Source organism: Patagioenas fasciata, chromosome Z, assembly GCF_037038585.1.
Source record: "Patagioenas fasciata isolate bPatFas1 chromosome Z, bPatFas1.hap1, whole genome shotgun sequence".
Taxonomy (NCBI): domain Eukaryota; kingdom Metazoa; phylum Chordata; class Aves; order Columbiformes; family Columbidae; genus Patagioenas; species Patagioenas fasciata.
The window spans coordinates 55,102,010-55,126,563 of NC_092560.1; the positions used below are offsets into that span (position 1 = coordinate 55,102,010).

Genomic DNA, 24,554 nt, shown 5'->3' on the forward strand with positions numbered 1-24,554 from the left:
CTATCAAGTCAACGGAAAACTATGGATCGGCACGTAACCTCTTTCTTGCATGAGATCCCGCTGACCAGTACTGCCCGTTCATGCTCTCGCACGTACAAACAGTAGCTGTTGCACACAACAAAGGACTCAACAAGCAGGAATACGGTGCCCACGTCCCAACATAACACGAGCTCCCGACCGCCAGTCACCAGGCTGCACAACCGCAGCCCCAGGCCGCCCCGCCGGTGTCTGGACACCTCCGGAGCCGCCCGCAGGTCCGCGGCGGGCCCGGCAGCCGCCCCCAGAGCGGCGCAGGCACGGCTAGGCTGGGCAGCCCCGCACGCCCGCTCCGGCTGCTGACAGCCGGCAGCGGCGGCACCGCCAAGTTAACTCCGGGGCTGCCGCCGCCGCGCTGCGGCGCCCCCTCAGGCAAGCGCTGGGCTCGCCCCAGGCCGGGCAGCCCCGACGCTCCCCGCAGCTCCAGGCAGGTGTCCGCCCCTCAGGTCCCCGCCCGTGCCCCAAGCACCCTGCTGCCCGTCGGCCCACCTGCCCAGGGCCCCGCACGGCCCAGCGGGCGGATGCGGCGCCTCCCTCCGCGCCCCCCCCCGGCCCCGGAGAGCTTACCGGGCCGCGCTGTGCGAGGCTGAGAGGAGGAGGCGACGCCACTGGGGCGAGTGGCGGGCGGGTAAGGGGTTGCGCAGCAGCAGCTGCTGCTGCTGCGAACGGCAAGAGACGGGAGACAAACGGCGGCGGAAAGCGCTCCGCTAGCGCGGCGCCTTCCCGGCCCGGCCGGCCGCGGAAGTCACGGTGGGGCAGGCCGGCCCTCCCAGGCGGCTGCTGCCTCCCTCGTCCCCGCGATAGGCCGGGCCCATCGCCGGCTGCGGGACCAGCCCTTTGTCGCCGGGGTTGCGGGCAGCATCCGCGCCGTGCGGAGGCCTGAGGGTGGCACGTCCTCTCGTCTCCTGACTGGCAGAGATGGAGCCGGGGTGGGGTCAGCCCGGTGGCAAGCTGTGACAAGGGTGGAGAGGCGCGGTACTGAATTAGGGGGAACCGAATGAAAAGTGTTCAATAAAAATTGGGACAAAGAAAAATATGTATGTTCCTCCAGGCCCAATGAACAAGCCCAGACTCGGAGAGTTTACAGTCAAAGAGCCGGGCCAGGGACATCAGAGAGCCTGAGAAGTGCCACCAAGTAATCACATCCTGGGCAGTCTATCATTAGTAGCCGCTGACTATTCTAGCTGACAGCAAAGGCGGAGATGAAGCTTTAGATGCAGCAATGGAGTGGGTAGGAGGAGGGCGAATGAAAAAACCTGCGTGTGAACTTTTGTAGGGAATTGGTGCAGATCGTGCGGGGCTGTCTGGGAGGAAAGGCAGGCGTACCCCTCTGAACACCGGGGAGCAGCCGTCATGGGCCCCTCGCTGGAATGTATCTGTACCTTAGAAGCGAACTAGACGGGTTGTGATTCCACATCAATAGTAGTTTGGCCATTTGTGATGACATGATCTGGAGCTAACGTGCATGTAACTGACAATCTATTAACAACAGTTGCTCAGCTTCGAATACAGGAAGGGACCAGAGTTACCTGAGCAATGTGGATGTAAGAAAGGCTGGAAGATTGCCAAGGAAAAAAGTTTAGAGTCTGCCCACTTGTTGGCCTGTGGAAGTGGTTTAAAACGCTGAAACCTCCACTTCACTGTTTCTCCTACATTTATTATATCTGATTTCTGTGATTTTTCTTGCATTTCAATGTGCATTCTCTGTAGGTCAAGACAAGGTTTTGTTATCAGATAGCTGGTTTGGATTATGTAGGACTCATTTTAAGATTTGGGCTCTCGTGGATACAGAATTGTGCTACCACAATTATTTTTCAGTGTTTTCACTTACCTGATTTTTTTTTTTTTTTGTAATTTTTGCTCTTTGCTATCCTAACAGCCTGCCTTGTAACTGTAGAATTATTTAGTCTGTTTTTTATTTGGAGAGAGTCTAGGTTTATCCAGTTCCTGCTATTTAGAATCCTATTCACGTGAAAAGTTTTCAAACAACAGTGGGATACAAATATTTTAAATAACAATGTAACAGCCTTCATTCAGGATGCCTTATGTTTTTCAGTAATTACATCTAACTAAATTACTTTAAACTTCTTCATGCTTAAACAATATAATCGGATGTAGTGTTTAAAAAAAAGTACCCTATGCTCTGATGAACAATTTTCCTGTCTTACCATTTCCCCACTCCATGGTTAGAAAAGCTGATGTTTTTGGTTTTGAGGAGAGGATCGTAGAGTCTTTTTAGTGATCATTACATTTGGTGAGATGTTGTGCCAAGTCCTACTTTTTCTTATGTAATGTAGACCCAGTAAAGAAGGTTTAGATAAAGAAGTTCATAAGTAGGATGTTCACAATAATTAAATTTTGTCTTCCTCTGGCATGATTCTACAGTAGTTTTAGGTAGAAGAGACAGACCTTGAAATAATTTCTAGTGTGGTACATTATGCTCCAATTTAAACTGGAAGGGCTATTTAGAAAAAGCATTATTTCTAGGTGATAAGGAGTTGCAGCTTATAAGGCATTTTCTAGCAAACTTAATTGGTAAAGGCACATAGAAATGAGCAAAATAGGGAGATGAACATGGAAAATAAAGTGCAGGTTAAAATGACTAGCTGCCAATTTAAGGCCTCACCTTCTGACATAAAAGAATATTGAAACTACTAGGGCAGAGAGCTTTTACTCTTTTAAAATTTTGTCGTCTCATTTGCTTCCACTCTAAGATGTAGGATTGGACTATGTGAATTTAATAGCTTCCCATGCTTAAGGAGAAAAAACAGTGAAGATGGCACTGGGGAAAGAAATGAAAGGCACTGTGTGGCTTATGTCATAGAAACAGCAAATAGAATGAGAAAAAGTAAAGCCTTTCTACTGGCTACAAGTTTACATTTTGATAATTTTCTTCAGCATATTTGATTTTTTTTGAGCATGGGGAATGTGCCATTCAGCTCTGTGCTAGCCGTATTTATTGTCTTAAAGAGAGCATTTCGCCCTCACAGGATGAGGACAGGGCAGCTGGCCTGTACAAGGATAAGAGTGTGTAAAGTGATCACTGAGAAGGCTAATGGATGTTGCTTGTGATGTGGGTTTGGGATACATTACAGCCTCATGCAGAAAGTGATTCCAAGGCAAAATATATATCAAGTGCTTTTTACTGGGATAGCCCCTTATGGTGAGCAGTCCAAGGATCAGTGCCAAGATGACACACAGTAAATCATAAACCATAGAGTATTTTTGACTTGCTGTTCTGAAACAAGGATGGTATAGCAGGAATACTATAGGGAAGTCTGAATACAGTGCATCGGTGAACAGTGAAACACACTGCAGTGATGTAGTGATTTGTTCATAGGCAGTGATGCACACTGTTTTCATGTCCATGGCACATGGACAGTATATCCACTTCACAGGTGCTCTATCAACATGTCCAAGAAGTGGTGTTGTATTCCAATAGGCACTGCTGGGACGTGCTGTATATCTTGCCGTTAGTGTTGATGGAGTTGGAAAAAATAATCCTTAGCTGCCTAGGAGAATGGATGACGTGACTTTCACTACTGTACAGTTCCTTTTTTTTAACCAAAATATGACTTCTCCAATAGAAGAAATTACATTTTCTCCAGATATTCAGTAGAGCAGGAGTGACTACTGTATGGGAATAGCAGAAGACTGGTGAGGAGGTTGGTTAATTTTAAATACGCTCAAGCAGCTGCAGCTGTGACATAGAAAAAGCACATACATCACACTAACTGTTTTACTGACCATGTATCCTTGACAAGTAGAACGTCTCTGTTAGATAATATAGGCCTGTGAGAAACCTTATCATTGTGCCTGAGATTCTTTCTTTGTTGTGAGAAAGAGCAAGAGGCTGTGCCTGCTTGAAGCCTTGAAATACAGGCGGCCCACTGATCTACCAGGGCTGAACTGCTGCAATGCCTGCGTCCCTGCTTCTGTTACCTCTGCATGGGAGCTTAGGCGTGACTTCGGAGATCCACTGGTAGAGAGGTAACTGAAAGAAAACTTGCTCTTTGCAAATGCATTCGTGGCCTCTGGCTCTTCTTGCAACACGTCTGCGCCTGTGCTTACAACTACTATAGGCATTAAACTTGTTGTGTAATCCCTGGTCCTTTTACTTATTAGGCTGTCCTCATCAGCTGGGTTCGTCTCCAGGACCTGTATATCTATTATTTGATCATCTGTGCTGGAGGTAAGTATCTTTGAAAATGGCCAGAGAGGGATTATTAGGATAAATGAATAAAGAAATGGAAGCTGTTGGGTAGAAATTTCCGGACTTGATACTGTGCACAGGAGGAAATCTATTATTGCACTCAGCTGGTTGGCTTTGGGTTGTGTTGTTTGGTTTTGTTCTTTTTGTTTTCTAAGCAGTTTGCATACTTGAACAACATTGTATTAGGAGAAGCCCGGTCAGCAATATCGGCCTGTTTTACTTTTCACTGCTGGATTAATTGTTGGAAAAACTTTGGTAACACTAGCCATTACAGTATCCATAAAATGTAACAGAATATCCATCATTCAACAAATACTTTACCCTGTCTTTGCTTCTCTTAAAGCAGTCGGATCAGTCTAAAATTGCTGTGTATGGACATGAGCTGTGTTAGAGCTAGGGTAAACATTTTAAAGTCACTTAGGACTAGATCTAATACAGCAATTCTTAAAATAATTTTCTTACAATGTGATTGCTTTTTCCATGGAATGTAATCCGGAGCTGTGTTAAATTGCAGGGATCATCTCTGTGCTTCAGAATCCTGCTGGCCAAAGAATCTTGCTATATTGAGGTAGAATGAAAGAAAATGCCATAAAGAAGACATGTTCTGCAAATGAGTAAGGTCAGTGAAGTTTATTAGATGTATTTTGTTTACCACCTGTTGGGCACTAGTTCCTATAACTGAAAGTACTCATACAGAAGAGAGACCTCAGGTCACTTCTCTCTACTAATTCCACATTTCCCATAACTTGGGAGAACATCCTAGTTATCCAGCTAAAAATAAAACCACATTTTCTTTTTCTCCATGGTGGCACACCTTCCAAGAATTTATAATCTGTGGGACTACAAGAGATGGAAGAGAACGTGCCTGTGCCCACATGGGAAAAAGAATTTCAGGGGTCTTCAAAGACAAACTTAGGTGGTTTACACTAAACAGACCTGTAAAAACACAGTAACAACCCCTTGAAGACAGTTTTGGCTATTTTATGTTTAGTTTGGGTAAATAATAAGGATATTACAGTTGAGCCCATCATTGTAACTTTTGATCAGGGCTTTTGATTAAGTTAGTTTAGATTAAGTGGAAAGATGAACGAAAGTATGCCTTGAAGTAGAGTGCTTACCTTGAAGAGTGGGCTTAGATAAACTTAAAGAAGTTGCAGTGATAACCCAGCCAGTCTGGACTTCTCAGGAATTTGAATAGAGAAGATCTCTGAAATTAAAGTTAGATTTATTTAAAATACCAATAATTTATATCTGAGCAAGGGAAAGACTTTCAGAAATAATGCCAGATGTAAATAGATAGTTACTTAAAGGATTTTTAGAAATACAGGAACACTGGCAAGGAATAGAAAATAATAGAAAGGAATTAAAAAATACTGATCAGCAAATAAAGTTATTTGTTAGAATGTATAGCAGGAATAAAAACTGTTTAAATTGAAGCTGAATTAGAAATTGCAAAGAATATTAAGAATTTTTCAACCTTGACTATTAGAGAAATGGAAAATGAATGAGATCCAGGTGAGTAATGTACAAGATTATGCACCTGGAGAATGCTGACAAGAATTTCTGCTGTCAGCAGACTCATCAAATGGAAGCAACAAAGAGTAGAAGTATTGGAGTATACTAATTGGTCACAGGATGTCTGTGCATCGACAGTGTGATGTAGCTCTGAAAAGGTGAGTTGTGATCTGGACTGTGGCTGTATTTCCAGTATATATGGGGGAATATTAATGCTCTGTTAATTCCTGATTTGAAATAATGCAGATAGTTGTAATAATCCAGTTTTCAAGAAAGAGACTGGGGCTAGAGTGGGCACAAAGAAGTAATACCAGGATGATCGAAATGGATGGAGCCTGCCTTATAGAAATTTAGTGTTGAAATTGAAAAGCTGTAGTTGTTCCACCAGTGAGTTTACTGAGAAAAGTGTTGGAGAAAAGCACCAACTTGAAGATGAAGTACAGCGGTATACTACTATATGACGGTTACAGCAGTTGGTGGTGGGCCTTGAAGATCTGGAAGATTCTTTCCAGTCATCTCCTACTATGCTCCCAGATATTGTTGTTTGTTGTTGTTTTAAAATCTTTCTAGTAAAAGGAGATTATCCTTAGTAATAATCTACCTTGTGACTGAATGTGTCTCTGTGTGCTTAGCCCTGATTTTCCTGTCCCATGAGAGGCACTGCCTTGTCAGTGCTTAATATGTACGTAAAAATAAAATTTCCTAAGAAATGTAAAAATTTCATTTATATCCTTTAGAAAAGATATACAGAGGTTTGTTTTTTTTCAGTGCTCCTGTCATTCAAACATTCTGAAGAGCTCTACACTGCATTTTCTACTTGGTGAAGTTTTAGCTTTCATAAGACTGCAGCATCATCTGCTGTTTTACCATTTTCAAAGTTAAATCTTTGCAAATATTTTTTGTTCCAGTGTTATATGAAATTAACTCCTGTCTAAAATTATCAATTTCACTTTTTCAGTAGGCATTGGTAGAAAGCTGTGAAAGTTTCTTTCACTCATTAGTGCTAATGGCTGCATATAACAGGTTTGTTCTCAGGCTGAGATGCAATAAATTAATTATCCTGTTAAACTGAAAAATGTTTTTAGTGTACAGGATCATTAAATCAGTTTAGCATTTAAGCAGTTTTATATAAATGTATGTATTCCTGATATATTTAGTTTTATATCTTACAAATATTAAATAGAGAAGAAGTAGAGAGAATAAGCAACTTGTTGGACTGCTGAAAAAAACAATGTGATCTATTTTTCGTTTTGTTGACACCATAGGTTAAGGTATCTCATTCCTGAGAAGAGTGAGATTCCTTAAAGGCTGATTCTCTGTTCCAGCACTAAGCAGGATGCCACCAGGGCTGGTAAGAACCTACACTCATGTAATCATAGCACTAAACTCTCTTCTGGTAGGAGCACTAATACTGCAGACTAACAGAGCAGTCACTTTTGTGGCTTTTGACGTGATTTAGTCATATCCCCACTTCAGGCTTAAGCCACAGCAGACTTAAGGACAAAGCTACATGTCCACAGTTTGTGAGCAAGACACTAGGCTTATGCATTTAGCAAACTCTGTATTTCGTAATGTGGACATTATAAACTGTAGCACCTTAAGAGCTGCTTGCTATTGAAAGCTGGTATTCTGAGTATTTTCTATGACTTTGAAACAAGGCTTGATTGAGATACCCACGTGTATCTCCAGGGGTACTTGGAATGCTAATGTATTTATGATATTGGCAGATACAACATGGCCCTCCAGAGCAGCAGCTGGAGGCCAGGTTCAGACCCTGAAGGGATCTCAAATGGCTCTAGAAGCTTATTTACTGTCAGCTGAACAGAGTCCTAATATTCCATGGAAGTGTATCTGAAATGCCCAAAAAGTAGCTGTTGTTCAAATTTTAAGGATGCTGAGTAGGAGAAGAAAGTCAGAGAAAACCTTTTTGGCCATCAGTTTCATGTAGTCATCAATTCTCTGCAAATCTCCAAAAGTGAGATTTGTGCTTCTGCTATATCCGGGGCATTTGCTGTGCAAGCTGTGCCTTTGCTTTTGAGCTTCCTAAAATGGCTTCTTAGGCAGTAAAGATTATTGATGGCTTCTTATCTGTCATGCTTCAGCTATGACATATTTAGGCAACTTTTGCTTGCAATCAAACATGTTCAACCCATGGAAGACCAGCTGGTTTCTAAGTTCAAGGAATGTGAGGATGATTACACTTTACATCTGCTTCCATGCAATTATGGTGTTTATTGTATAGCCTTATGCATGAACTGAAAAATATGGTAACATCACATTGTACTCTGCACTCTGATAGACACTTCTCAATAGTTCTGTAGGATCTCACTAGGTAGGTAGTGCAGGAGCTAGACATAAACCTATCATTTTAGATTTTCCTTAATACAAGGAGTATACCTTCAAGAAAGCCAACTTTATGCTTCACTTTTTCAAAACTGAAGAAGTTGTGAAATAGGTATTTCAAGATTTCCTGTACTAGTTGCTGGGAATTGTCTTATCCTTACACGTTACAAGGAAATACCTCACTGTAATTAATTTACAGTAGAATTCTCCACCTCTCTAAAATTGGTGTAAAAAAAAGTTGCGATGGTCTTGTGCATCATGGTAACAAAGTCCTGTATTCCTGTAGAGTATAGCTCCAGGCAGGGCTTGAAGGCATAAGAATGACCAGAAGTGAAAGTATTTTCATTCCTATGCATGCTTCATCAGATTTTTTGTAAAAGGTTGGCTTGAGACCTATCATGAAGTTTTATCCCATTGAAAACTTCATATGCTTACATCAGTATAACTTGGAACATCCTTGCTGGCTAAAATGCACAGCCAACTGTAGGTACAGTGCTGAACAGGGAGTGGGGTGCAAGGTGCACTGATCAAAAAGAGTGCTTTTGAAGGTGGTTCTCTCACACTGGGATTTCTCCTGGTGTCTTCACGAGTGCCCTGCTGAGTAAGGGGCTGGTGGTGCTGTTAGTGCCTTTTCGCTGATCATGCTGATGGTTTAAACTTTATAGTATAAGGTGGGGAATGACCTGTTGGAGAGCAATGTAGGGGAAAGGGACCTGAGGATCCTGGTGGACAGCAGGATGACCATGAGCCAGCACTGTGCCCTTGTGACCAGGAAGGCAAATGGCATCTTGGGGTGTATCAGAAGGGGTGTGGTTAGTAGGTCAAGGGAGGTTCTCCTCCCCCTCCACTCTGCCCTGATGAGACCACATCTAGAATATTGTGTCTGGTTCTGGGCCCCTCAGTTCAAGAAAGACAAGGAACTGCTGGAGAGAGTCCAGCACAGGGCAACGAAGATGATGAAGGGAGTGGAGCATCTCCCTTATGAGGAAAGGCTGGGGAAGCTGGGTCTCATTTGTTGGAAAGTGAAATGTGGGAAAGCAAGATGTGCAGTTCCAGCCACCCAGATGATAAAGATCAATACTAACATGACCATTTGAATGGTCGAAGAGATAATACTTAATAAAATATAAAGGGCCTTGGACAGATTACTTCGGAGTACGTTTCTCGTAATTGTAAAAAGTTGTAGCCCAGACTCATGAGAATGGTATCTCAGGCCGGATAACCGCTCCCAAGTGCATGGGATGTGTGAATGTCCTTGGGCCTGGTCTGTGAATGACTGGTAAAACAAGTGAGACAAATATCACATGAGTTTAGTGTGTTCTTAATAACAATCAGTGGAAAAGTACCTTTTTGTAAACATCTTAGTCCATGCCTGTATCTGTAAATCCTATAAATTGTCAATGGTGAATGAAGAAAGCAACCTAAGCCTCGGCCTAAGTCAGTTCTCTGCTAGGCCAGGCTCTGCGCTCCTTCATGAACAAGACCTCTGCCTCTGCGTGAATTTCTGTCTGTGTCCCGGTATGTGTCATCTCTAATCGCCTCACTCATTAGCTTGGAGGAGACTTAGGGGTGACCTCATTAATGTTTATAAATATGTAAAGGGTGGGTGTCATGACGATGGAGCCAGGCTCTTCTCAGTGACAGCCAGTGATAAGAGAAGGGGCAATGGGTACAAACTGGAACACAGGAGGTTCCACTTAAATATGAGAAGAAACTTCGTCTCACTGAGGGTGACAGAACACTGGAACAGGCTGCTCACGGAGGTTGTGAAGTCTCCTTCTCTTGAGACGTTCAAAACCCCCCTGCACACATTCCTGTGTAACCTCATCTAGGTGTTCCTGCTCCAGCAGGGGGATTGGACTCGATGATCTTTTGAGGTCTCTTCCAATCCCCAACATTCTGTGATTCTGTGATTTACAGCAAGCTCAAGAGCTCATGAATATTTGATGCTGTTGAGCAGAATCTTTAAAAGATATGAGGTTGAAAAGCTACAGCAGGCAGAATTTCAAGAAAACTTTCCTGTCTTTCCCCATGAAAATTGATGTAATTATCATGATTACCATTAAAAACAAAAAAAAAAAGGAAAGGAAAATGAAAAGGAAAAGAAGCAGAAAGAGAGAGGGCAAAAGACAGGGAGAAGGAGATGGGGAAGGAAAAAGAAAACAGTTCCTGCAGTCTCTAGATGTGGTAGCAAGGCATATTCTCACATCCTGGCATATACTTTTTTTTTTTTGGTATGTGTTTTGTATGGGGAAAAAGAACAATTATTTTAACTTTGGAATTTGAAAAATGCTACAGAGAGATGAACCTTGGTGTAAAACAAGCATCCAAGCACTCTAGTTTCCCTAACAAATTAGTGTATTTCTCAAACCTTACTAACAGATAGATGCTCACTATTTAAAATAATAATCTTGGCTTTTACATTTATATTTTCTACTGGGAAAAATAGGATTTAAACTCAGAGCCTTGTTTATGACAAATCTGTATTTCTAAGAAAGATTTTTATTTTCATATTAATCAGCCAAACACGTTACTGAATTCTACCATGGGAAACCAAAACCATTAGGGAAATGTGACAGATTAAATGCCTTCAGAAATATTTGAGTTCATAAATACCAGGTACAAATGTTACCTGCTGGAGAATGGGAAGGCCATACAGAGGGATCTGGACTGGCTGGATCGTTGGACTGTTGACGTTTAACAAGGTCAAGTACCGGGTCCTGCACTTGGGTCATAACAACCTCAGGTAGTGCTACAGGCTCGGGGAAGAGTGGCCAGAAAGCTGCTTTGTGGAAAAGGATCTGGGGGTGTTGATTGACAGCAGCTGAACACAAGCCAGCAGTGTGCCCAGGTGGCTAAAAGGCCACCAGCATCCTGGCTTGTGACAGGAATAGTGTGGCCAGCAGGACTAGAGAAGTGATTGTGCCACTGTACCAGCCACTGGTGAGGCCCGACCTGGAATCCTGTGTTCAGTTTTGAGCCCTTCAATACAAGAAAGACTTTGAGGTGCTGGAGAGAGTACTGAGGAGGCGACAAAGCTGCTGAGGGGTCTGGAACACAAGCCTGATGAGGGGCAGCTGAGGGAGCTGGGACTGTTTAGCCTGGAGAAAAGGAGGCTGAGGGGGGACCTTATCACTGTTTACAACTACCTGAAAGGAGGTTGAAGTGTGGAGAATGTTGGTCTCTTCTCCCAAGTAGCAAGTGATAGGACAAGAGGAAATGGCCTCAAGTTGCACCAGGGGAGGTTTAGATTGGATATTAGAAAAAAGTTATTCACAGAAAGGGTTGTCAGGCATTAGAACAGGCTGCCCAGGGAAGTGGTGGAGTCACCATCCATGGAGGTGTTTAAAAGGCATTTAGACGAGGTTCTTAGGGACATGGTTTAGTGCTGAAGTTAAGTTAGGTTATGGTTGGACTCAATGATCCAGAGGGTCTCTTCCAACTGAAATGATTCTATGATTCTATGAAATACAAGGTGGGAAACTGAGTATTTTCTCATTAAAAATTTTAACTTATTACAATTATCAAGCTTAAAAGAAGAATTGTTCATTAACACATAAAGCATTGGAGGTTAGCCAGTTAATGAAAAGATTTTTTTCTTTTCAATTGCTCTTACCTTCTTCCTCTTTTAATAAATTTGCTGTTGGGTTGTCTTACTTTAATGAAACTAAAAATGATAGCAGAATTTGCTTTGTCACAGTAGATACCCAGTCAGTCAAGACATATCAAAAATAACATGAAATACAAAATCTTCACAACATAACCTTTACAATCAATGTCAAATGTGCACTCTTTATTACATAATAATACCTGCAACTCCCACTTCCCACATTGGCTGAGAAGGTCCACTCACACTCTTCAAAGTGAAAACCCTCAGGGGAGGTGCACTGATTTTCTTTGGGTGTATCTTCAGGGATGAGCGTGACAGAGACTGGAACTGTGACTAGAACTCTTAAACGATGCTGCTGTGTAACAATGGCAATGCAATATTCATTTGGCACATAATCATAATTTTATATTAAATGGCATTCTTCAGCTGATGCTTTGTCCTTTGGTCCATGATAACTCTGTTTCAGAATGTGCCAAATACTTGCTACAGCAAATAATTTTTCTCTGCTGCAGGAATCTAAGATTTGTGATTGTGTACATTTCACGTTTTTGTTTTGATGGATTTTTTTTTCCCATTTGGTTAGATTATTAATATTAATGACATATGAGGAACATTATTTGTTGATTTCTGTATTAAGAGAGTTGTACTTTACAATGAAGCCTGTGGTTCCTCATGCTAAATACAGCACAGCAAAATAATTGTGAATTAATATGCAGTGTAAATAGTAAGGATTACAAGAAGCTATTTTTTAATTTCAATCAAGAGTAGTGAAATTCTTCTGTACTTCCACAAAAAATATTTAATTCTTCTTACACATTGTAAGGTGAGGTGAAGTGATAAGAGCCCTCAATACTTGGCAAGCAAATTTACTTTGTGACAACAGTCTCTGTCTAGTTAATGGGGCTGTAGAAATCCACATAGTAACATTTTATTGTCCTTTAAAGCTGATTCCTTAGAAGTCTAGTTCTGCATTAATAAAAAGGAGAAAGAACATGTTTTCATATTATATTGCAAACAGGGATTCATTTAAAACATTGGGAAAAATTGTCTTTAAGGCATCTAAATAGACAGCTAAAAGAATCTAAATTATGTCTGAAAGTCCTTTGTGTTCCACATGTTCTCACAGCCAGGCAATGTGCCAAGGAGCAGCTAAGTGATGGGTCGAAATATCACATTCCTCACCTGGAGCATGTCCTGTGTCAGGCTGGCAGTGAGAGTCTCTGGGCTAGTGCTTGAACAGCTCCAGGAGAGCAACGGGGGAGCTTTATGGACTGGAGTTCCGCCTCCTGGGCACACACGTACCCTTCAGTTTTCTGTTCCTGATGAGTCACTGTGGGTAGGCAGCACAACTGTCACTGCTCTGGATGCTTCTGAATGATCCTGGGACACAGGCATCTCCTGAAGCCACCCACATGTGGTGCGGCATTCAAGCGTCACGTCACTGACCAGAAGACCTAAATATACTATTTCTGCATCTACGGGAAGGAACAGCTAGATGTCATTAGCAGACACGTGCCCATAACTATGTTTGTATACCTTCTAAGCTGAGAAATCAGATGTGTGCTTTGGCATTTTTTTAACATAACATTTCTTAATGGAAAAAAATGTATTTTTGGCTATCCATGGTCTTCCAAGATGTTGAACTGTCAATTATGCGGAGCAGTACTGCCGTGATCTAAACTGATGGTCCTGCACAGTTACGATCCCACACTGCACAGGATACGAGTATCTCTCACACTGCCATGGAGAAAGTGTGTGCTTGGGATAGCCACAGAATCCAGCTCTAAGTATCTGCTTTTAGTTTTTTTTTGTATTTTTGGTGTTTCTTCTAACTGCATTGTTAGGCACTTTTGATACCTGCATAGCCTGTGCATTTTGCTGTAGTAATAGTTTTAAAACATTTTCTCCACTTTGCAATCTTTTGTATCTCTTACTTTGCCAAGGTACAAATATTCTTGTGTTCTGGTTTTTATCTAGCCTTATTTACATTCAGTATATTTTCTTTTTATCTGGCGTTGGTTTTCTTCTTTTATTTGTTTGCCAAGTATCTCCTCTTTCCATTAAATCTCTCTTCATTTTCTGAGCTCCCAAGAAACATGAAGACAGTATCTCTTGCTCACTACAAAAGTGCATATGAGATTGATTTATGTAAAGCAAAAGAACTTACTGTGCTTCCAGACAGTAGGCCACCAGACAGACAGGAACTAAGATAAAACCGTAGTTTGGATCCGTCTCGTAAACTGCAAAAGCAAGAGGCTCGACTGACCGGCAGAGGGAGTGATTTCCACAGGCAATACCCCTGTGTTCGGGGTGCCCTGACTCCAGCCCCGAACAGCAAGCATCAGAGTGCCAGCAGTCGAGATGGCTGCAATTATTCTTATTTAACTAGTAAAAAGTCTGAGGAATGTAGGAGGTAAGAATACAGAAATAATGGTTAGCTAACTGGAAGTATGAGACATTACTGAAGAAATAATTTTAATTAATGATGGTGACATTTATCTTCACAATTGCTACAAATCACATATTGATGAAGTGATATTAAGTCTTTAATAGGGAAAATTATTTCATTACTGGAACATGTAATTTTTCATATCAGTTCTTTAGAGTGTAAACTGAAGTGATACATCTTCCTGCTGAAATGCTTATTGGTTAACATAAATTTCACCACTAACTATGGAAATGATATAAACAAATTATAAAAACAAACAGCTTATCAAAGCCAACCTATGTAATGAGTAATTAACTCACTAGTAGTTCCTGGAACATTATGAATCTCATTTTGATCAATATGTTCTGAGCAAGTAACAGGGTAAAAATCTCTAGATGTTTTTGTATTCTTTTAATGATTCTAAAGATTTTGCTGAAGTGTGTACCTGGGAATGAATGGGAAAGGCAGATTGACTCACCCATCAGCTGTCAGCATTTTACAAGTGATTGTTAATCTCTAGGTGTAATGAACTCGGACTGCGCTGAAGTATTTAGCTATTGGTTTCTTTCCGTTTTTACTGGAATCAGAGAATGGTGAATAAAGATTAGATACAGACAAAATGGGCTGACCTGAGTGACAGCCCAGCAATTAAACTGACCCAAAACACCTTGTGATTATGTTTGTTATCCTCCCTACCTTTCATAATTTACTGACAATAATTTACAGTTCTGTTAAAAATAGGGCTGTTGGGGAACAGCCCTCCCGTGCCTCTAGATTAGAAACAAAATTAATGGGCTTGGTTATTATGAGCTAAAGAATAATTAGTCAAGCTAACTATGGGGAGGTAAGTGTCAAGATTCAACAGAAGGTCAATTTTAGGAACAATACCATTCAATGTGGCTTGTTAGTGACTCAAATAACATTTTAATGTATGGATTGACAATGTTCTAAGATGCCCTTTTGTATCAAAACAGAAGTTAAAAGGAAATTATGAAATAGTGTGTAGTTTTCAGAATGCATACTGTAACAAAGTTTGTTAAAAACACGCAAAACTAAATCACAGCCTAAAACACACCCAATGGAGTTCTGAGAAAGTAGTACAAACATTAAATTAAGTGATGGACACCTGTGTCTCTTCTTGAAACAGACTTTGCAGTCTGAAAATAAGGCTTGGAATTAGCAATTCAATAACATCAGCTAAATTTGTATTCTCAGAAAGAGAGGTGATACTAGGTAATGTTTTCATCTTTCTTAATTTATTTTTTTGACTAGAAAACATGTAATTCAGATCTCAACATGAAATTAAAAATTTTTAAGATGAAGGATATTGAAATTGCTGTCAATGAAAAACATTAAAACTGAAGAATTAAGGGATGGCAAAGACTGTATGCACTAGCACTGTCAAAAGAACACAAAGATTAACATAAAGGTTTCTACAATGTCATTTAATCTGTTCAACATGTAATATCCATAAAAGCAAACTTAAATATTGGTAGAAAGATGGTTAGGAGGTGACCCACTACCTATTTTTTGCTCTAGCTTCTGTAATTATTTTGATATAGAATTAAGCTAATTCTTGTGAATAGTTTAGATAGGCATGGGATTTGAAAGACATAACATGATATTAAATATATGAAGGAGAATTTCTGACAGAGTGAGTGCTCAGAAATGTTTTGCCAGCAAGTGTCATTTTTAGGATTTTAATTTGAGGCAGTTCCTTCTATTTGAGTGGAACAGGTTTCTGGGGAGGGTTAATAGCTTATCTTTGACTGATGTGATCAGAAAAAAAAAAAAAAATTAAGCAGTGTTTCAGAAGGCTGACCTTTAAAAAGAGACATCATCAGACTGCAGACAACATCCCAGTATCATGATACAAAGTTTCTAAAAGCTATAAAGGAGCACTAGTTAAGAAAGTGATGTCCAATATTTGAGATAAATAACGAATGTATCTATATATGCTCAGTAAATATTTGCACACACAGATACCGGTTAAATAAAAAACTTACATTCCAATACAAAGATGTGATAAGGGTTGGCACTTTCAGGTTTTTCCTTTTAATAACTGTTTCAGAAAGTCATTTGTCTGCTCTCCTAAATCAGGCAGGATCTTTCAGTATGCTCTTCAGGTCATACATGGGTGCCTTTCTACAGACTATTAAAGATTATTGCTTGATCTAAAATATAGAGATATACCTAACCTGGCCTGAGAATCAAGAGCTTTCCACTCAAAGCAGCTTTCATTTAGGAACCAGTATTTACCAGGCTAAATTTAGCTTCCACTGAACTGTCAAAGGTTCCTGAGCTATCTTCTTTAAAGCTAGTGTGATGATTTCTAGTACTGGTGCTGAATGGTGCTGAGTATGAGCAGACGTGTATACCTGAAGGTTTCTCAAGCATCATTGCAGTAGACTTTCACTATGAAATGTGGTTTCCATTTCTGTTATTGTAATTTGTTTTAAATTACCTTTTTTAATAAAGTATCTTGATAGGAGATAGGTGAATGCCTTGCGTTTCTGCCTGATATTTGTCAGAATTTACCCTGTGGCATGTCAAGTGCTTTCAGGTATTATACTTCAAAAATATGAGAAATAACCCTTTTTTTTTTTGGCATCTCTTGGTATCTAGTGTGTCTCTGTATTTTAAATACTAACTGTAATGTATGTCAGTAATAGATGCTCTGAGTGGGGATTTACTGACTCTTACTGGCTCTGCCAGATTTCATACGTAAAGTATATATCCAGATTTGAGTGGACTGTTATTACCCTCTCCAGCATGTCTGCTGTAACTTTAGTGTTTATATCACACTAAACAAACAGAACAAATAAATACCTAACTCTTTTATCGTTAGCTGTCCTAGGCTGTCCAGAAGTCACTGAATAGAAAAAGACTGTGATGGGACATCAATAAAGTATAATGAACCTCTTTCATTCCAGAATTTTGACTGGGGGAAGACCCAAAACAGAGAGTTGAAAAGGTGGATTCCTCTTTCCTCAACCAAACTGAACCTAGTTAAAACCAGGAAAGATTATGATTTTTATGGGTTGGCCTAGGGCACTTTATGGCTCAGTACAAATAGCACCACAACCATAGTTTTTTAAGGGATGCTGGCCATCCTTTTCCTCATTATACAGGTATGCAGAACAGTGAGCCATAGGATGTCAAACAGAGCCTCTTATCAGACTTCTAGAATTGATATTGAAATTACAGATCTCTTCTGGGCTGCTTTTATTGCAAAAATATTTCCGACTTAAGGTGAGATATGCAACCTAGTGACAAGCCCTTACTTTTTCAGGGACAAAAAGGTACATTTGACTCATCTTTGGCTGAATGTCTTTATGTTTTGGTTGCTCCTCTCCCATCTGCTGAAGTCAACAATCTGAAATGAAGAAAGAGACTGACAAGAAGGGGGTGAGGGGATGAAGGAGGAATAGGGATAGTACTGCGGCTTGAAATGAATAGACACAGAGGAGACACCCATCTAGCAGTCCATTCAAGAGGGCTTCCAGGTGTTGGATTTGAGTGCATAGCTCAATGTTAATACTAATTCTAATTAATGCTAATTTAGGATTAATATTCCTAAAAGCTTATGATGGCCTTTAACTCCTTGTTTGTAGAATTCAAATCCCAGGGTACAACATATCAGAAACTAAATCAATTTGATAATTTCTTCCATATAATTTTAACTTCTACTCTGGTACCATCTTTACATTAAGAGTGAATGCACTGCATACTGCTCTTTTTGAATCTGACTTGGATTCATAATACTGAGCCCTAATCCTTCTTGCATTCAAATGGAGTTGCATCAGTAATCAAAACATAAGGGTAGTAAAATGGAAGCAGCACATATGTTAATAAATCCCATGAAGAGAACACAGACTGTAGCATAAATCTACCATCTGCTCGAAGATTTACAGACTCCCTTTTTGCTTACTAGATGACACATAGATTACCCACCCTGTTAGCCCATGATGAAAGGGATTTTTCCACTGTCTAGTAATACAATGAGCTGGGCTGAAATTTGCCTCATGCCTAGGCTTGCCTGTCTGAACCTCTGCAGTGTATGGAAGAAGTCAAAGGTGTTGGTTGTAGAAAACAATCTCCCTTCCCACAAACAGAGGTGTTACTCGACTGTCATCGTAACAGCTAGTGGTTTCTCAGACTGAAAGGGAAGAGCAAACTTTTCTACTAATAAGGCAAATCAGCATCCACATTTACAATCTAGAAAGGTGATCGAATGAGAGCACAGAGCTGTCTTCTTTAGCTAACTGTCTTCTTTAGCTTCTTTGGCTATTTTTTGCAACTGGGATATCTGCACAGTGACGCCCTTTTGTTCCACGTGTTATCCAGCAACCTAACTTAGTTGCTTCTATGTATAAGATTTATCTCTGTGCAAAAAGAGGTCAATTCAGTTCTTCGTACTTTCCAAAACTTCAGTTGAACGTCCTTACTTTTAAGCTGGAGTTTCATGCATCAGAGCAAGACTGGAAGGAAGCTACTTTCCATCTCTTCAGAAGTGGCAGTGATTCACTTGCCTTTCGCAGAAGGCTGCTCCATGCCCATGCATTTGCTGCCAGGACTACTGGAAATGTGGAAGAATCTCAGTTTCTATAGAGGGAACCTGAATCAGTACCTCCAAAGCTTAACTCTTCTGTTTCTGCCTTCTGCTAGTGGTGATCAATCAATTGGAGGACAATAGTCCCCAGCGGTGAGCAAGTACAGTGATGTGACATCTACACTGCCTCAAGTTCTGGAACTGGCAATTGTGATCTTAGTGAGGCATAACACCCTCAAGCCTTAATCGTTGGTCATCCTCCTGGAATGTCCTTTCAGATTAATTTTTCACCTCTGAATATAATGTAATTGGCAGTATTGGTATTTCAAATGTTTGACTCCAGAGTTAAGACCTCAGACATAAGTGAGGCACTTCAACTCTTTTCTCTGAACTCTTGTTCCACATCACTGATCTACATTCTTATTTGGATCACATATAGGTTTCAAGCACAAAACCACAGCTACAGATAAAGGAATTAGAATCTGAAAGGCCCAATCTGTACAGCTGCTAAGTACACAAAATTTAAGTAAGTCCTGTTAGAAATCTTTGAAATTCAGAAAATATAGGGAAATTTGTTCACCTTAAGCAAGAATTCAAAACAAAACAACAATAACAACAACAAAATGGAAAGAGAGAAGCTTTAGGTGTTAGATATAATTTTAAGATAGGCCATTAATTTTTCTGGTTGAGCTGTATTTTCATAACATTTTACGCTTATCTTCCTTAGAGTGTTTTCTCGTTGGTTGTCGTCATGGAGACATCCAAAAAGTCAGTTTAGGCAGACAACAAGTTCCAAAACAGACTTTATTCTACCCAGAAGAGTGTAACCAATAAACTGACTAGAAACAGGGTTTATACAATTATTTAGCACTTCAACAACATAAAATACAGTTTTAGATATCAGTCGAGGAGGTTATTGGGGTACAACAACATAAGAGTTATGAGAATCCACAACATGCACACATACACTCACAAAAAACAAAACCAGAGGCCCCTCACTCAAGGGTATCCAGAAGAAACAATCACTTACGTGGATTAGGCAGAGACTTGTTCGAAGATATATCCAGCAGAGAAAAACACTCACCCAAACGAGGAGGTGTGGCACACTGAATCCCAGAAAATTTCCTTAGATGGTGTCCCAGTCTAAGGGAAGGGCTCCAGTTCACAGACGCACTGCTCCAAGAAGATGACTCAAAGGGGGTTTTCAGCAGGGACTCCGTTTTATAGCCTGGTCAGATCTGGCTGTAGGCACTACAACATGACAGTCCAGAAGCTTTGCAGCTACTCCAGGCACCTCCTTTGTTGAGGACCCTGTAAATTAACTGAAGGTCCCATCCCTCCTGCCCCTGAGCCGGTGGGGAGGTGAAGTCACCCTATCCCAAGTGTGAGGAAGAAGTGACTGTCAGCACCATCCTAGGTATGTACATGGGAACAGGCACAGCGATGCACAAAAAGTGCTAAAGAGCCATTAACTGTCCCATTGAAAGCTCCATATGTCAGGGTGATATGCAACTGCCACGGTTGAGAAATCATGTATACTTGCAAACTGAAAACATCTTAAGGAAGACAGAATTTTATTTGTTATGAGGTTTCTGCTAAAAAACTCATTGTTTTACTTTGTCCTTGTTTGGGAATTCTCAAGCTCATATGAAAGTAGGAGGCAGCCTAGAAGGTGGATGGGAATAAATTTTTTTCATTCTGAGCACAGCCTTTTCATCTTGAAGATACTTTTTTTTTTTTTTTTTTTAATGTAGCTTTAGCAGTAAAGCCCAAAATGCTTGTAACTTTTAGATAAGCAACAAGGACTTGGATCATAAAGAGGTATATAAGTCAGTCAGCCTTCTCTAATATTAGCGATTTTATTTTAGTCGAAATTTTTTTGAGAGTTCTGGATGTGAATTTTCAGGAAACTCTGGAGAACTTCTGCTGCATCAGAGACTGGCTGCCCCCCTGGAACTGTTTACTGTGTAGCTGTTATTATTGTTGCACAGAAATGGTGAGGAATTTCTCATGCAAGGTTTGAAATTATATATGTCACTTTATTGCAGAGAAGAACAATGAGCAGTTCCATTTCAGTGTGATGACTACCTAACCATCTCTTGCCTTAATGATTGTTGTTCTGTTCCAGGAAGTAGATGTAGCCATTACACTTCCTGTACACAGACTGTCTAGATTATACCAATGCTTAACCAAGCAAACTGCCTCAATCAGTTCTAAGGCACAAAGGAACCTCAGTGTTATCATCAAATGTCTTTTTGACACCTGTTAGGAAATGAACAGTGTAAGAGAACACTCCTGAGCACTGAAATTCAGTTGTACATGCTGTGAAATTTTTAGTGTGGTTCCCAGTATCTTTTTGGCCCACATGAACTTGTACTGTTCCAAACAATTTCAAAGCCCAGTTTGTGATATACTACGGATCATTTCCACTAGGCAGATTGTGTGTGCCCGTGCTACTTTAGAGGCTAAGATAATTTAGTAGTGTGGAAGTGAGATGTTCTCTTCTGGTTGGCATCAGCAACTGATATGCAGGCACACTTAACCTAAACTTCTGACACAAGAGATACTACATGATTTTGTTCATGGGCATCGTGAAGGCCTAGTAATAATCTCTACTTTGTAAGGTTCACTTATTCTCCATTTCAGAGTAGCCAACCAGAATGACCTGGACTCCTTGAAATCTGATTGAGCATCCTAAGACAGGCTGATATACAGATCTACTTACCTTCTTCCTCAAATCTCAGCCAGAAGTGTCGATACTCACTGTAACAAAATCTTTGCATGCTAAAACTGAGAAAGTGATGCCAGCTCTCAGTCACAGGATTTACTAGTGTGAAAGCACTGATCCTGCATCTTAAAATGTATCTGTCAGTGCATTTTCTCACTCAAACTAGGCAGTAAAAACAAGCTGAAAGTGCAAACGTACACTAAAAGTCATAGACAATACACATTATTGCAGAAAACTTTGTTGGGCAATATGAGATGAAAGAGAAATTCCAAAGAATGTGAACCAGGCAGAATGCAAGCTATGTTCCTCAGCATCACTGTGAAACAGATGCCTGCTCTGTCTGCACCCATCCCATTTAGGCCAACTAATATAGAAGCTAAAAGTGAAGACTACTCTGACTTCATGTACTGTGAGAAGATAATTTAGCTTTACTTGATGTAGCTGAATGAAAATAATTCACACATATTCTCAAGGACAAATTCCTGTTTGTTTATATAAAAAGATATCAAAGAAACTCTTGAGCACATAGAAGGCAACAGATTTGTTAATCACACCTATCTAAGTTAAATAGATTCCACAGAAGTCTGACATCATTAGTCAAACATTTCATGTCGTCACTGGTGAAGGAAATAGAATTCCTTCTTTAAGACCAATTGAAATCTGTTTTGCTTCAAATCCTAAGTGGCACTGAAGCACTGGCTGAAGACTTCAGTTTCGTGTCATAATTAGTAATTGTTAAGGCATCTTCTACCTGTTGTCCTGATGTCTTCCTAAATTCTAGAGCAGTCTCATTCTTCTTGGTTAACACAGTATCCTGCTTGTCACATACTGTGTCTGTGGTGCTGAAGAATCTAGCAGAAAGAATCGAAGAGCCAAGTGATGAAGGTATAGAATCAAGAGCACCTGAAAGTTTGTTGCCACAAATGCAGGAAGATCTGGAAGTATTTCTGAACAGTATTTCTTTCTCTTGTCTGGAAAAGTGTTTTGAAGACTTCAGTAATTTCAAGGAACATCCGTTTGAAGATTTCAGTTTCAAAGTTTTTTTCTTTACTTTCATTAATATAAGATGTAAATAAATCTTGAATGGAGGTTGCATATTGGGGTAGCATCTGTCCATTGACAATATCTGTGTTAGCTTTTAAGCTGCTTGTTATTTTTAAAGCTGCACATATTTCCTTCATGCACCTTATACCTAAGTCATGCTAAAATTGCACAAGGATGAGATATGAAAAGCAGCTGTGCAATACAATTAATTACTTGTGGATTTGATCTAAGGGGTAGCAAAAATGCTGCAATTCTTCTCACTGCAAGTCATGTGTTCCACAAACTATGATAATGCAGAAAAAGTGTACAGCTGCTTTTGTTGAACAGCCATTCTCACCCCTCTCCTCCCCTGCCTGCTCGTGCAATCTTTTCTCAGTTGTATCTTTCCCTCATTCCCAGGCTAGTTTACCCTGAATAGAAGCTGTGAGCAAAAGGAGTTGGAGCACAGATAGAAAGGACTTTTGAGATTTTGGGCATAAGGGGAGCTCTGTTGCTCCTTCTCCTCATGAGGAGTGTGCTGTGTAGCTCTGGAGAGAGGCAGACGAAGCTGCCTGATCACCACAGGTTCAGAGGATTAGTGAGAGAAGTGACAATCCCCAGGCTAAGAACTTTCAGTCTGAACATACCAAAAAGACAGTCGATGAGGAAAGGGAATGCAGTGTGGAGTCACGAATGATAATTTCTGTATATGGCTGGATAGATAATGAATTATAAAAAGGAGGCTAGCAAGTTTGTCTCTGCTGATTTTCACTGAAGTCTTGACAGCTGAGCGTGGTCATTATGGCTTTTTTTTTTTGCTAACATCCTTGGGAGTCAGGCTGTATATATGGTCTGTGAACTCTAATTAAAAAACAAAACAAAACAAAACAAACAAAAACCCCTTCATTTTCAAATAAGGAAACACTAGCTTATCAGAATACTACTAATTGTGTGCTCCATTCTCATACAGCACAGCAACAAGAGCACGCTTTTAGCAACAGTAGTGTATAGATGACTATCCTGGAGTTGGGCTGTGACTTTGTATGTGATTTTTTTTTTTTTTTTTTTTTTTTTTTAATTTCTGATTTCCAGAGTGGACCTTTCAGGCAGCTAAATCAAGGCACTACATTATGGCCACAAAACAAGCTGAGCAATAGAGATACAGACGAAACATTCTTGTGAAGACATTCTTTGGAATAAAAGTAAACCATATTTTGCATTACAGCCTCATCTTTGAACTGTCTGTCTGATCTAACTTCTTTGAAGTTCAGATTTACTAATGAAGTCACAGGTAAAAAAGAAATCCCTTCTCACCAGCTTGCTTACAGTCCCAGTGTGCTGGCATTGAAGAGCTCTTTTTGTTATTCCATTGAAGAGATTATCTGTGAGGACCAGAGTTCAAATTTCCAAACATTCTGTTAATTTTGCTTATTTCTGATAAATTAACTGTGAAGGACATAGGAAAGTATTGTAGAATGAAGCCAGTCATTTGAAGAGATATCTATAGATGATGTAACTGGCAAAAATGGCAACCAGCCAAAATGAAAAGTGGTGTGAGAAAGAAAACCTATCAACAATCTGTAAGTTTAAATCAGTTATTAATAATTATAAATGCTTCTCTGTATCAATCCAAACTTATTTTTTAATAGGAAAAACAAGAGGTAGTTGTTTCATTGTTAAACATGTTCAGATTTCTCTTCTGCATCCTCATCTGGTAGAGTTTTACTTGTTTTTGATATATATGAAAGATCAAAACCTGTATTTCTTTACATTCCATGTGTTTCATTCAAAAAAATAATATGTACGAAAACTGTAAATGAAGTGTAAATCTATGTTTTTTGAGAAAGTATACTTGCAAACAAAGGCAATTCCTTCTCCACTTGCTTAGGAGAGCAGTCTTTATTACTTTAGTAGAATTCTTTCTATAAACAAGGCAAGCAAGATTCAATACTTTTAAGTGGTTATATTCTAAGATAATGATACTCGGTTGATATGATTATGCACATGGTCTTTTGCAGAACCAATAGCGTTTTTGTATAAGCTACTGCATGTGACAGAAGGTATGGTAATTACATCCTAGATAGATATATTCAAGCTATCTTTAAG

At 40.1% G+C, this 24,554-nt stretch overlaps 1 protein-coding gene and 1 long non-coding RNA gene across 5 annotated transcripts in view; one reads left to right on the forward strand and one right to left on the reverse strand.

Moving 5' to 3' along the window:
• The window catches only part of RNF180 (ring finger protein 180), an 81,808-nt gene extending 80,811 nt beyond the window's left edge, over positions 1 to 997 (reverse strand). The window contains exon 1 of the mRNA XM_065860877.2: positions 604 to 997. The gene's annotated coding sequence lies outside the window, so the exon portion shown is untranslated. The remainder of the gene's footprint in view (positions 1 to 603) is intronic.
• Positions 509 to 24,017, forward strand: LOC136115053 (uncharacterized). Of its 4 annotated transcripts, none has more exons than XR_011736458.1 (6): positions 509 to 664; positions 4,162 to 4,228; positions 4,764 to 4,868; positions 5,826 to 5,922; positions 7,030 to 7,115; positions 23,541 to 24,017. It is a non-coding gene; the product is annotated as an uncharacterized lncRNA (long non-coding RNA). The 4 variants fall into 4 exon arrangements; XR_011736456.1 differs by lacking the exon at positions 23,541 to 24,017 and adding an exon at positions 12,844 to 16,733 and having other exon boundaries at positions 5,823 to 5,922; XR_010653167.2 differs by lacking the exon at positions 23,541 to 24,017 and adding an exon at positions 12,844 to 16,733.
• The last annotated feature ends 537 nt before the right edge of the window (positions 24,018 to 24,554 follow it).